Source organism: Dermacentor andersoni, chromosome 4 (genome assembly GCF_023375885.2).
Source record: "Dermacentor andersoni chromosome 4, qqDerAnde1_hic_scaffold, whole genome shotgun sequence".
NCBI classification, from domain to species: Eukaryota; Metazoa; Arthropoda; class Arachnida; order Ixodida; family Ixodidae; genus Dermacentor; species Dermacentor andersoni.
Window position 1 is genome coordinate 198,345,758 of NC_092817.1, and position 12,833 is coordinate 198,358,590.

A 12,833-nucleotide genomic window follows, 5' to 3' on the forward strand; every position below is an offset into this window, starting at 1 on the left:
CAAAAAACAATCCTTCCAGATGGACAAGAAAAGGTACTTTGAATCTGCAGTTCAGGCAGTTTCTTCACAAAAAGAATGCACCCCCCAGCCGTGCCTAACGCATGGCTTACCACCGCAAAATACCTAGACGTGAAACGGCGCACCATGCTCCCGGTCTCCTCCTCCCCGTCAACCTTGGTTTCCTGGACGGCTAGTACGTCGACGTCGTGGTCAGTGACCAACCGTAGGACTTGACTTTGCCTACGACTAGCCGCCAACCCTCTCACGTTTAAAGTGGCAATATTAAGGGACGGTATCTGAGCCATGTTGAGCTAAAGAGAAAAGTAGGCCCGGAGCATGGTGCTTACCGTTCACGACTAGCCCTCGGCTAGCCGCCTCCGGGACCTCCCGGTTTCCCGGCGTTGTTTGTGGGCGGCCCTTTGTCCGCAGGCTTTCTCTCAGGTGGGACATTCGGCTTTGGTTTTAAGCTCGTGCGCCTCCCAAGAGGTGTCTTTGTCGGCGGCCCTTCGCTGGTGCTGGTCGCGCCGTCGTTGCGGTCCTTAGTCTGGTCATGGGGGCGCTTGACTGGCGCACCAAGAGTCGAAGTCCGGTCGCCGTCGAGGACGGCCTCCTCCTGCTGCATTGCCGTCGCATCGTTGTCGGGCGGGTCCTCGCTACTGCTCCGCGTAGGCTGGCCCTCAGCGGTCGCGCCTTGCACCGTCTCACTCGGCTTCACGGTAGTCTCAGCCACCCTGCTGTCTACGGCCAAACTCGTCGTTCCACTGGCTGTCGCTGTCGGGACCGTGTCTAGAGTTCCTTTAGCAGCGTCCTCCGCCTCGGCCACGTCCATGACGTGCTCTGCCGCAACGTCACAAGTTACTGGGCCTGTTACGGTGGCATAAGATCTTACGCAGTCAGCGTCGACGTGGCCGAAACGTCTGCATAGAGAACAGCGGGGGACTCTGCACTCACGGCGGACGTGTCCCGTGCCGTGGCAGCGCAGGCACTGCATTGGTCGACCGGGCACGACGACCAAGGCCAACTCTCCGCCGACGCGGATCTGATGGGGCAGATCCTCCACTTTCATGCCGCTTTTCAATTTCAATATGACGGTCCTGGTGGTTGAGGTCTTCGCTCCCATGCCTTCGACGCGCCACCGCTCCCGGCTAACCTCCTCCACCTTGCCGAAAGCCGCGAATGCCGTCCGGACGTCCTCGTCAGCAACACCGTACAGCAGCCAGTGAAGCCTTAGCTTCACCTGTTGATCCTGGGGGTCAACGATGACGCACCGTCGTCCCTTCACTTGGAGTTCCTTGAGGTCCAGAAGCCTTTTTGTGGCACTCGCATCACTCAAGGTCACTGCCCAGACGTGGTTGATCTGGTACGCCCCTATGCATACCACATCAGGCAGCAAGCCCGTCGGCAGAAGGGCGTCCCGGAAATCTTCCACCTTGTACGGTCTCGCACGTACATCACCGTGCAAAAAGACGGTATTAATCACCAATTGACCTTTGGGCAGTTGCGGCAAAATAAAGGCATAATCCTTGTCGTCGTTTAGCCTGTTTCCGCGGCCTAAAGTGGCCGCTGTCGCTGCTCCACTGGAGCCCATGACTCTGCTGACCGCTCAGCTCGGCTGCCGGAAGCAGAATGAGCATGGTATGGCCGATGGCAGGGATGCTATGTTTACGACTGCACCTGTATCGTGCTATGTGCATTCGCAACGTATTGCTACAGCACGCACGCGGCACTGTCTTTCCGTTGACAGTACAGGCACACGTCGTGTACGTGGATTGCTCCGTTTGTTGTGGTTAGTCGCTGCCGAGTCGAGCTCGCAATAAAACAAGAGGACGAGCGCAACGATGTGCGTCCGCTGCAGCCCACGTTTGGCGCTAGTAATGAGCCAAGTTATTGATTGTCACTGAGCTGGATACGGGTGTAATAGGTAAACGGTTAGCAGTTTGTGCGACTAAATTTTGCACCATTACTTATACCGGTTACCACCGTCACTGCGCGTACAATCGCCTAGCGGCTTGCATATTGTTTTTGCACTTCGACGTTGGCTCTACCAGTAGGCTGCGCCAGTTGAACGTAACAGTAAATAAAACCAACCACACGTGAGTGTAAAAAAAAGAAAAAAAATTAAGTCACAGAAGCACGCAATAAAAAAAAAAAAGCAAAAAGAAGGGTGCCATCAGCACTCGGTGTTCCCAGGTGGTCTCCCTCCCAAGTACTGACCGAGCCCAATGCTGCTTAGCTTCGGGGATCGGACGAGAACCGGCGTATTCAGCATGGTATGGCCGATGGCAGGGATGCTATGTTTACGACTGCACCTGTATCGTGCTATGTGCATTCGCAACGTATTGCTACAGCACGCACGCGGCACTGTCTTTCCGTTGACAGTACAGGCACACGTCGTGTACGTGGATTGCTCCGTTTGTTGTGGTTAGTCGCTGCCGAGTCGAGCTCGCAATAAAACAAGAGGACGAGCGCAACGATGTGCGTCCGCTGCAGCCCACGTTTGGCGCTAGTAATGAGCCAAGTTATTGATTGTCACTGAGCTGGATACGGGTGTAATAGGTAAACGGTTAGCAGTTTGTGCGACTAAATTTTGCACCATTACTTATACCGGTTACCACCGTCACTGCGCGTACAATCGCCTAGCGGCTTGCATATTGTTTTTGCACTTCGACGTTGGCTCTACCAGTAGGCTGCGCCAGTTGAACGTAACAGTAAATAAAACCAACCACACGTGAGTGTAAAAAAAAGAAAAAAAATTAAGTCACAGAAGCACGCAATAAAAAAAAAGCAAAAAGAAGGGTGCCATCAGCACTCGGTGTTCCCAGGTGGTCTCCCTCCCAAGTACTGACCGAGCCCAATGCTGCTTAGCTTCGGGGATCGGACGAGAACCGGCGTATTCAGCATGGTATGGCCGATGGCAGGGATGCTATGTTTACGACTGCACCTGTATCGTGCTATGTGCATTCGCAACGTATTGCTACAGCACGCACGCGGCACTGTCTTTCCGTTGACAGTACAGGCACACGTCGTGTACGTGGATTGCTCCGTTTGTTGTGGTTAGTCGCTGCCGAGTCGAGCTCGCAATAAAACAAGAGGACGAGCGCAACGATGTGCGTCCGCTGCAGCCCACGTTTGGCGCTAGTAATGAGCCAAGTTATTGATTGTCACTGAGCTGGATACGGGTGTAATAGGTAAACGGTTAGCAGTTTGTGCGACTAAATTTTGCACCATTACTTATACCGGTTACCACCGTCACTGCGCGTACAATCGCCTAGCGGCTTGCATATTGTTTTTGCACTTCGACGTTGGCTCTACCAGTAGGCTGCGCCAGTTGAACGTAACAGTAAATAAAACCAACCACACGTGAGTGTAAAAAAAAGAAAAAAAATTAAGTCACAGAAGCACGCAATAAAAAAAAAAAGCAAAAAGAAGGGTGCCATCAGCACTCGGTGTTCCCAGGTGGTCTCCCTCCCAAGTACTGACCGAGCCCAATGCTGCTTAGCTTCGGGGATCGGACGAGAACCGGCGTATTCAGCATGGTATGGCCGATGGCAGGGATGCTATGTTTACGACTGCACCTGTATCGTGCTATGTGCATTCGCAACGTATTGCTACAGCACGCACGCGGCACTGTCTTTCCGTTGACAGTACAGGCACACGTCGTGTACGTGGATTGCTCCGTTTGTTGTGGTTAGTCGCTGCCGAGTCGAGCTCGCAATAAAACAAGAGGACGAGCGCAACGATGTGCGTCCGCTGCAGCCCACGTTTGGCGCTAGTAATGAGCCAAGTTATTGATTGTCACTGAGCTGGATACGGGTGTAATAGGTAAACGGTTAGCAGTTTGTGCGACTAAATTTTGCACGATTACTTATACCGGTTACCACCGTCACTGCGCGTACAATCGCCTAGCGGCTTGCATATTGTTTTTGCACTTCGACGTTGGCTCTACCAGTAGGCTGCGCCAGTTGAACGTAACAGTAAATAAAACCAACCACACGTGAGTGTAAAAAAAAGAAAAAAAATTAAGTCACAGAAGCACGCAATAAAAAAAAAAAAAGCAAAAAGAAGGGTGCCATCAGCACTCGGTGTTCCCAGGTGGTCTCCCTCCCAAGTACTGACCGAGCCCAATGCTGCTTAGCTTCGGGGATCGGACGAGAACCGGCGTATTCAGCATGGTATGGCCGATGGCAGGGATGCTATGTTTACGACTGCACCTGTATCGTGCTATGTGCATTCGCAACGTATTGCTACAGCACGCACGTGGCACTGTCTTTCCGTTGACAGTACAGGCACACGTCGTGTACGTGGATTGCTCCGTTTGTTGTGGTTAGTCGCTGCCGAGTCGAGCTCGCAATAAAACAAGAGGACGAGCGCAACGATGTGCGTCCGCTGCAGCCCACGTTTGGCGCTAGTAATGAGCCAAGTTATTGATTGTCACTGAGCTGGATACGGGTGTAATAGGTAAACGGTTAGCAGTTTGTGCGACTAAATTTTGCACCATTACTTATACCGGTTACCACCGTCACTGCGCGTACAATCGCCTAGCGGCTTGCATATTGTTTTTGCACTTCGACGTTGGCTCTACCAGTAGGCTGCGCCAGTTGAACGTAACAGTAAATAAAACCAACCACACGTGAGTGTAAAAAAAAGAAAAAAAATTAAGTCACAGAAGCACGCAATAAAAAAAAAAGCAAAAAGAAGGGCGCCATCAGCACTCGGTGTTCCCAGGTGGTCTCCCTCCCAAGTACTGACCGAGCCCAATGCTGCTTAGCTTCGGGGATCGGACGAGAACCGGCGTATTCAGCATGGTATGGCCGATGGCAGGGATTCTATGTTTACGACTGCACCTGTATCGTGCTATGTGCATTCGCAACGTATTGCTACAGCACACACGCGGCACTGTCTTTCCGTTGACAGTACAGGCACACGTCGTGTACGTGGATTGCTCCGTTTGTTGTGGTTAGTCGCTGCCGAGTCGAGCTCGCAATAAAACAAGAGGACGAGCGCAACGATGTGCGTCCGCTGCAGCCCACGTTTGGCGCTAGTAATGAGCCAAGTTATTGATTGTCACTGAGCTGGATACGGGTGTAATAGGTAAACGGTTAGCAGTTTGTGCGACTAAATTTTGCACCATTACTTATACCGGTTACCACCGTCACTGCGCGTACAATCGCCTAGCGGCTTGCATATTGTTTTTGCACTTCGACGTTGGCTCTACCAGTAGGCTGCGCCAGTTGAACGTAACAGTAAATAAAACCAACCACACGTGAGTGTAAAAAAAAGAAAAAAAATTAAGTCACAGAAGCACGCAATAAAAAAAAAAAAAGCAAAAAGAAGGGTGCCATCAGCACTCGGTGTTCCCAGGTGGTCTCCCTCCCAAGTACTGACCGAGCCCAATGCTGCTTAGCTTCGGGGATCGGACGAGAACCGGCGTATTCAGCATGGTATGGCCGATGGCAGGGATGCTATGTTTACGACTGCACCTGTATCGTGCTATGTGCATTCGCAACGTATTGCTACAGCACGCACGCGGCACTGTCTTTCCGTTGACAGTACAGGCACACGTCGTGTACGTGGATTGCTCCGTTTGTTGTGGTTAGTCGCTGCCGAGTCGAGCTCGCAATAAAACAAGAGGACGAGCGCAACGATGTGCGTCCGCTGCAGCCCACGTTTGGCGCTAGTAATGAGCCAAGTTATTGATTGTCACTGAGCTGGATACGGGTGTAATAGGTAAACGGTTAGCAGTTTGTGCGACTAAATTTTGCACCATTACTTATACCGGTTACCACCGTCACTGCGCGTACAATCGCCTAGCGGCTTGCATATTGTTTTTGCACTTCGACGTTGGCTCTACCAGTAGGCTGCGCCAGTTGAACGTAACAGTAAATAAAACCAACCACACGTGAGTGTAAAAAAAAAAGAAAAAAATTAAGTCACAGAAGCACGCAATAAAAAAAAAAAAGCAAAAAGAAGGGTGCCATCAGCACTCGGTGTTCCCAGGTGGTCTCCCTCCCAAGTACTGACCGAGCCCAATGCTGCTTAGCTTCGGGGATCGGACGAGAACCGGCGTATTCAGCATGGTATGGCCGATGGCAGGGATGCTATGTTTACGACTGCACCTGTATCGTGCTATGTGCATTCGCAACGTATTGCTACAGCACGCACGCGGCACTGTCTTTCCGTTGACAGTACAGGCACACGTCGTGTACGTGGATTGCTCCGTTTGTTGTGGTTAGTCGCTGCCGAGTCGAGCTCGCAATAAAACAAGAGGACGAGCGCAACGATGTGCGTCCGCTGCAGCCCACGTTTGGCGCTAGTAATGAGCCAAGTTATTGATTGTCACTGAGCTGGATACGGGTGTAATAGGTAAACGGTTAGCAGTTTGTGCGACTAAATTTTGCACCATTACTTATACCGGTTACCACCGTCACTGCGCGTACAATCGCCTAGCGGCTTGCATATTGTTTTTGCACTTCGACGTTGGCTCTACCAGTAGGCTGCGCCAGTTGAACGTAACAGTAAATAAAACCAACCACACGTGAGTGTAAAAAAAAGAAAAAAAATTAAGTCACAGAAGCACGCAATAAAAAAAAAAAAGCAAAAAGAAGGGTGCCATCAGCACTCGGTGTTCCCACGTGGTCTCCCTCCCAAGTACTGACCGAGCCCAATGCTGCTTAGCTTCGGGGATCGGACGAGAACCGGCGTATTCAGCATGGTATGGCCGATGGCAGGGATGCTATGTTTACGACTGCACCTGTATCGTGCTATGTGCATTCGCAACGTATTGCTACAGCACGCACGCGGCACTGTCTTTCCGTTGACAGTACAGGCACACGTCGTGTACGTGGATTGCTCCGTTTGTTGTGGTTAGTCGCTGCCGAGTCGAGCTCGCAATAAAACAAGAGGACGAGCGCAACGATGTGCGTCCGCTGCAGCCCACGTTTGGCGCTAGTAATGAGCCAAGTTATTGATTGTCACTGAGCTGGATACGGGTGTAATAGGTAAACGGTTAGCAGTTTGTGCGACTAAATTTTGCACCATTACTTATACCGGTTACCACCGTCACTGCGCGTACAATCGCCTAGCGGCTTGCATATTGTTTTTGCACTTCGACGTTGGCTCTACCAGTAGGCTGCGCCAGTTCAACGTAACAGTAAATAAAACCAACCACACGTGAGTGTAAAAAAAAGAAAAAAAATTAAGTCACAGAAGCACGCAATAAAAAAAAAGCAAAAAGAAGGGCGCCATCAGCACTCGGTGTTCCCAGGTGGTCTCCCTCCCAAGTACTGACCGAGCCCAATGCTGCTTAGCTTCGGGGATCGGACGAGAACCAGCGTATTCAGCATGGTATGGCCGATGGCAGGGATGCTATGTTTACGACTGCACCTGTATCGTGCTATGTGCATTCGCAACGTATTGCTACAGCACGCACGCGGCACTGTCTTTCCGTTGACAGTACAGGCACACGTCGTGTACGTGGATTGCTCCGTTTGTTGTGGTTAGTCGCTGCCGAGTCGAGCTCGCAATAAAACAAGAGGACGAGCGCAACGATGTGCGTCCGCTGCAGCCCACGTTTGGCGCTAGTAATGAGCCAAGTTATTGATTGTCACTGAGCTGGATACGGGTGTAATAGGTAAACGGTTAGCAGTTTGTGCGACTAAATTTTGCACCATTACTTATACCGGTTACCACCGTCACTGCGCGTACAATCGCCTAGCGGCTTGCATATTGTTTTTGCACTTCGACGTTGGCTCTACCAGTAGGCTGCGCCAGTTCAACGTAACAGTAAATAAAACCAACCACACGTGAGTGTAAAAAAAAAGAAAAAAAATTAAGTCACAGAAGCACGCAATAAAAAAAAAAAAGCAAAAAGAAGGGTGCCATCAGCACTCGGTGTTCCCAGGTGGTCTCCCTTCCAAGTACTGACCGAGCCCAATGCTGCTTAGCTTCGGGGATCGGACGAGAACCGGCGTATTCAGCATGGTATGGCCGATGGCAGGGATGCTATGTTTACGACTGCACCTGTATCGTGCTATGTGCATTCGCAACGTATTGCTACAGCACGCACGCGGCACTGTCTTTCCGTTGACAGTACAGGCACACGTCGTGTACGTGGATTGCTCCGTTTGTTGTGGTTAGTCGCTGCCGAGTCGAGCTCGCAATAAAACAAGAGGACGAGCGCAACGATGTGCGTCCGCTGCAGCCCACGTTTGGCGCTAGTAATGAGCCAAGTTATTGATTGTCACTGAGCTGGATACGGGTGTAATAGGTAAACGGTTAGCAGTTTGTGCGACTAAATTTTGCACCATTACTTATACCGGTTACCACCGTCACTGCGCGTACAATCGCCTAGCGGCTTGCATATTGTTTTTGCACTTCGACGTTGGCTCTACCAGTAGGCTGCGCCAGTTGAACGTAACAGTAAATAAAACCAACCACACGTGAGTGTAAAAAAAAGAAAAAAAAATTAAGTCACAGAAGCACGCAATAAAAAAAAAAAAGCAAAAAGAAGGGTGCCATCAGCACTCGGTGTTCCCAGGTGGTCTCCCTCCCAAGTACTGACCGAGCCCAATGCTGCTTAGCTTCGGGGATCGGACGAGAACCGGCGTATTCAGCATGGTATGGCCGATGGCAGGGATGCTATGTTTACGACTGCACCTGTATCGTGCTATGTGCATTCGCAACGTATTGCTACAGCACGCACGCGGCACTGTCTTTCCGTTGACAGTACAGGCACACGTCGTGTACGTGGATTGCTCCGTTTGTTGTGGTTAGTCGCTGCCGAGTCGAGCTCGCAATAAAACAAGAGGACGAGCGCAACGATGTGCGTCCGCTGCAGCCCACGTTTGGCGCTAGTAATGAGCCAAGTTATTGATTGTCACTGAGCTGGATACGGGTGTAATAGGTAAACGGTTAGCAGTTTGTGCGACTAAATTTTGCACCATTACTTATACCGGTTACCACCGTCACTGCGCGTACAATCGCCTAGCGGCTTGCATATTGTTTTTGCACTTCGACGTTGGCTCTACCAGTAGGCTGCGCCAGTTGAACGTAACAGTAAATAAAACCAACCACACGTGAGTGTAAAAAAAAGAAAAAAAATTAAGTCACAGAAGCACGCAATAAAAAAAAAAAGCAAAAAGAAGGGTGCCATCAGCACTCGGTGTTCCCAGGTGGTCTCCCTCCCAAGTACTGACCGAGCCCAATGCTGCTTAGCTTCGGGGATCGGACGAGAACCGGCGTATTCAGCATGGTATGGCCGATGGCAGGGATGCTATGTTTACGACTGCACCTGTATCGTGCTATGTGCATTCGCAAAGTATTGCTACAGCACGCACGCGGCACTGTCTTTCCGTTGACAGTACAGGCACACGTCGTGTACGTGGATTGCTCCGTTTGTTGTGGTTAGTCGCTGCCGAGTCGAGCTCGCAATAAAACAAGAGGACGAGCGCAACGATGTGCGTCCGCTGCAGCCCACGTTTGGCGCTAGTAATGAGCCAAGTTATTGATTGTCACTGAGCTGGATACGGGTGTAATAGGTAAACGGTTAGCAGTTTGTGCGACTAAATTTTGCACCATTACTTATACCGGTTACCACCGTCACTGCGCGTACAATCGCCTAGCGGCTTGCATATTGTTTTTGCACTTCGACGTTGGCTCTACCAGTAGGCTGCGCCAGTTGAACGTAACAGTAAATAAAACCAACCACACGTGAGTGTAAAAAAAAGAAAAAAAATTAAGTCACAGAAGCACGCAATAAAAAAAAAAAGCAAAAAGAAGGGTGCCATCAGCACTCGGTGTTCCCAGGTGGTCTCCCTCCCAAGTACTGACCGAGCCCAATGCTGCTTAGCTTCGGGGATCGGACGAGAACCGGCGTATTCAGCATGGTATGGCCGATGGCAGGGATGCTATGTTTACGACTGCACCTGTATCGTGCTATGTGCATTCGCAACGTATTGCTACAGCACGCACGCGGCACTGTCTTTCCGTTGACAGTACAGGCACACGTCGTGTACGTGGATTGCTCCGTTTGTTGTGGTTAGTCGCTGCCGAGTCGAGCTCGCAATAAAACAAGAGGACGAGCGCAACGATGTGCGTCCGCTGCAGCCCACGTTTGGCGCTAGTAATGAGCCAAGTTATTGATTGTCACTGAGCTGGATACGGGTGTAATAGGTAAACGGTTAGCAGTTTGTGCGACTAAATTTTGCACCATTACTTATACCGGTTACCACCGTCACTGCGCGTACAATCGCCTAGCGGCTTGCATATTGTTTTTGCACTTCGACGTTGGCTCTACCAGTAGGCTGCGCCAGTTGAACGTAACAGTAAATAAAACCAACCACACGTGAGTGTAAAAAAAAGAAAAAAAATTAAGTCACAGAAGCACGCAATAAAAAAAAAAAAGCAAAAAGAAGGGTGCCATCAGCACTCGGTGTTCCCAGGTGGTCTCCCTCCCAAGTACTGACCGAGCCCAATGCTGCTTAGCTTCGGGGATCGGACGAGAACCGGCGTATTCAGCATGGTATGGCCGATGGCAGGGATGCTATGTTTACGACTGCACCTGTATCGTGCTATGTGCATTCGCAACGTATTGCTACAGCACGCACGCGGCACTGTCTTTCCGTTGACAGTACAGGCACACGTCGTGTACGTGGATTGCTCCGTTTGTTGTGGTTAGTCGCTGCCGAGTCGAGCTCGCAATAAAACAAGAGGACGAGCGCAACGATGTGCGTCCGCTGCAGCCCACGTTTGGCGCTAGTAATGAGCCAAGTTATTGATTGTCACTGAGCTGGATACGGGTGTAATAGGTAAACGGTTAGCAGTTTGTGTGACTAAATTTTGCACCATTACTTATACCGGTTACCACCGTCACTGCGCGTACAATCGCCTAGCGGCTTGCATATTGTTTTTGCACTTCGACGTTGGCTCTACCAGTAGGCTGCGCCAGTTGAACGTAACAGTAAATAAAACCAACCACACGTGAGTGTAAAAAAAAGAAAAAAAATTAAGTCACAGAAGCACGCAATAAAAAAAAAAAAGCAAAAAGAAGGGTGCCATCAGCACTCGGTGTTCCCAGGTGGTCTCCCTCCCAAGTACTGACCGAGCCCAATGCTGCTTAGCTTCGGGGATCGGACGAGAACCGGCGTATTCAGCATGGTATGGCCGATGGCAGGGATGCTATGTTTACGACTGCACCTGTATCGTGCTATGTGCATTCGCAACGTATTGCTACAGCACGCACGCGGCACTGTCTTTCCGTTGACAGTACAGGCACACGTCGTGTACGTGGATTGCTCCGTTTGTTGTGGTTAGTCGCTGCCGAGTCGAGCTCGCAATAAAACAAGAGGACGAGCGCAACGATGTGCGTCCGCTGCAGCCCACGTTTGGCGCTAGTAATGAGCCAAGTTATTGATTGTCACTGAGCTGGATACGGGTGTAATAGGTAAACGGTTAGCAGTTTGTGCGACTAAATTTTGCACCATTACTTATACCGGTTACCACCGTCACTGCGCGTACAATCGCCTAGCGGCTTGCATATTGTTTTTGCACTTCGACGTTGGCTCTACCAGTAGGCTGCGCCAGTTGAACGTAACAGTAAATAAAACCAACCACACGTGAGTGTAAAAAAAAGAAAAAAAATTAAGTCACAGAAGCACGCAATAAAAAAAAAAAAGCAAAAAGAAGGGTGCCATCAGCACTCGGTGTTCCCAGGTGGTCTCCCTCCCAAGTACTGACCGAGCCCAATGCTGCTTAGCTTCGGGGATCGGACGAGAACCGGCGTATTCAGCATGGTATGGCCGATGGCAGGGATGCTATGTTTACGACTGCACCTGTATCGTGCTATGTGCATTCGCAACGTATTGCTACAGCACGCACGCGGCACTGTCTTTCCGTTGACAGTACAGGCACACGTCGTGTACGTGGATTGCTCCGTTTGTTGTGGTTAGTCGCTGCCGAGTCGAGCTCGCAATAAAACAAGAGGACGAGCGCAACGATGTGCGTCCGCTGCAGCCCACGTTTGGCGCTAGTAATGAGCCAAGTTATTGATTGTCACTGAGCTGGATACGGGTGTAATAGGTAAACGGTTAGCAGTTTGTGCGACTAAATTTTGCACCATTACTTATACCGGTTACCACCGTCACTGCGCGTACAATCGCCTAGCGGCTTGCATATTGTTTTTGCACTTCGACGTTGGCTCTACCAGTAGGCTGCGCCAGTTGAACGTAACAGTAAATAAAACCAACCACACGTGAGTGTAAAAAAAAGAAAAAAAATTAAGTCACAGAAGCACGCAATAAAAAAAAAGCAAAAAGAAGGGTGCCATCAGCACTCGGTGTTCCCAGGTGGTCTCCCTCCCAAGTACTGACCGAGCCCAATGCTGCTTAGCTTCGGGGATCGGACGAGAACCGGCGTATTCAGCATGGTATGGCCGATGGCAGGGATGCTATGTTTACGACTGCACCTGTATCGTGCTATGTGCATTCGCAACGTATTGCTACAGCACGCACGCGGCACTGTCTTTCCGTTGACAGTACAGGCACACGTCGTGTACGTGGATTGCTCCGTTTGTTGTGGTTAGTCGCTGCCGAGTCGAGCGCGCAATAAAACAAGAGGACGAGCGCAACGATGTGCGTCCGCTGCAGCCCACGTTTGGCGCTAGTAATGAGCCAAGTTATTGATTGTCACTGAGCTGGATACGGGTGTAATAGGTAAACGGTTAGCAGTTTGTGCGACTAAATTTTGCACCATTACTTATACCGGTTACCACCGTCACTGCGCGTACAATCGCCTAGCGGCTTGCATATTGTTTTTGCACTTCGACGTTGGCTCTACCA

The 12,833-nt window shown here is 50.5% G+C and overlaps 17 non-coding genes across 17 annotated transcripts; all 17 read right to left on the reverse strand.

Moving 5' to 3' along the window:
* Positions 1 to 2,165: 2,165 nt before the first annotated feature.
* Positions 2,166 to 2,284, reverse strand: LOC126534185 (5S ribosomal RNA). Its single transcript, XR_007600270.1, has one exon. It is a non-coding gene; the product is annotated as a 5S ribosomal RNA (ribosomal RNA).
* Positions 2,285 to 2,797: 513 nt separating this feature from the next.
* LOC126534181 (5S ribosomal RNA) lies at positions 2,798 to 2,916 on the reverse strand. Its single transcript, XR_007600269.1, has one exon. It is a non-coding gene; the product is annotated as a 5S ribosomal RNA (ribosomal RNA).
* A 515-nt stretch (positions 2,917 to 3,431) lies between these two features.
* Positions 3,432 to 3,550, reverse strand: LOC126534177 (5S ribosomal RNA). Its single transcript, XR_007600268.1, has one exon. It is a non-coding gene; the product is annotated as a 5S ribosomal RNA (ribosomal RNA).
* A 517-nt stretch (positions 3,551 to 4,067) lies between these two features.
* Positions 4,068 to 4,186, reverse strand: LOC126534171 (5S ribosomal RNA). Its single transcript, XR_007600266.1, has one exon. It is a non-coding gene; the product is annotated as a 5S ribosomal RNA (ribosomal RNA).
* A 514-nt stretch (positions 4,187 to 4,700) lies between these two features.
* Positions 4,701 to 4,819, reverse strand: LOC126533815 (5S ribosomal RNA). Its single transcript, XR_007600105.1, has one exon. It is a non-coding gene; the product is annotated as a 5S ribosomal RNA (ribosomal RNA).
* A 517-nt stretch (positions 4,820 to 5,336) lies between these two features.
* Positions 5,337 to 5,455, reverse strand: LOC126534164 (5S ribosomal RNA). The gene has a single exon (XR_007600265.1). It is a non-coding gene; the product is annotated as a 5S ribosomal RNA (ribosomal RNA).
* A 517-nt stretch (positions 5,456 to 5,972) lies between these two features.
* Positions 5,973 to 6,091, reverse strand: LOC126534163 (5S ribosomal RNA). The gene has a single exon (XR_007600263.1). It is a non-coding gene; the product is annotated as a 5S ribosomal RNA (ribosomal RNA).
* A 516-nt stretch (positions 6,092 to 6,607) lies between these two features.
* On the reverse strand, positions 6,608 to 6,726 carry LOC126533808 (5S ribosomal RNA). Its single transcript, XR_007600103.1, has one exon. It is a non-coding gene; the product is annotated as a 5S ribosomal RNA (ribosomal RNA).
* Positions 6,727 to 7,239: 513 nt separating this feature from the next.
* Positions 7,240 to 7,358, reverse strand: LOC126533872 (5S ribosomal RNA). Its single transcript, XR_007600125.1, has one exon. It is a non-coding gene; the product is annotated as a 5S ribosomal RNA (ribosomal RNA).
* A 517-nt stretch (positions 7,359 to 7,875) lies between these two features.
* On the reverse strand, positions 7,876 to 7,994 carry LOC126533786 (5S ribosomal RNA). The gene has a single exon (XR_007600096.1). It is a non-coding gene; the product is annotated as a 5S ribosomal RNA (ribosomal RNA).
* A 517-nt stretch (positions 7,995 to 8,511) lies between these two features.
* On the reverse strand, positions 8,512 to 8,630 carry LOC126534153 (5S ribosomal RNA). The gene has a single exon (XR_007600257.1). It is a non-coding gene; the product is annotated as a 5S ribosomal RNA (ribosomal RNA).
* Positions 8,631 to 9,145: 515 nt separating this feature from the next.
* LOC126534151 (5S ribosomal RNA) lies at positions 9,146 to 9,264 on the reverse strand. Its single transcript, XR_007600256.1, has one exon. It is a non-coding gene; the product is annotated as a 5S ribosomal RNA (ribosomal RNA).
* A 515-nt stretch (positions 9,265 to 9,779) lies between these two features.
* Positions 9,780 to 9,898, reverse strand: LOC126534146 (5S ribosomal RNA). The gene has a single exon (XR_007600255.1). It is a non-coding gene; the product is annotated as a 5S ribosomal RNA (ribosomal RNA).
* Positions 9,899 to 10,414: 516 nt separating this feature from the next.
* Positions 10,415 to 10,533, reverse strand: LOC126534140 (5S ribosomal RNA). The gene has a single exon (XR_007600253.1). It is a non-coding gene; the product is annotated as a 5S ribosomal RNA (ribosomal RNA).
* A 516-nt stretch (positions 10,534 to 11,049) lies between these two features.
* On the reverse strand, positions 11,050 to 11,168 carry LOC126534131 (5S ribosomal RNA). Its single transcript, XR_007600249.1, has one exon. It is a non-coding gene; the product is annotated as a 5S ribosomal RNA (ribosomal RNA).
* Positions 11,169 to 11,684: 516 nt separating this feature from the next.
* On the reverse strand, positions 11,685 to 11,803 carry LOC126534126 (5S ribosomal RNA). The gene has a single exon (XR_007600243.1). It is a non-coding gene; the product is annotated as a 5S ribosomal RNA (ribosomal RNA).
* A 513-nt stretch (positions 11,804 to 12,316) lies between these two features.
* LOC126534123 (5S ribosomal RNA) lies at positions 12,317 to 12,435 on the reverse strand. Its single transcript, XR_007600242.1, has one exon. It is a non-coding gene; the product is annotated as a 5S ribosomal RNA (ribosomal RNA).
* Positions 12,436 to 12,833: the final 398 nt, after the last annotated feature.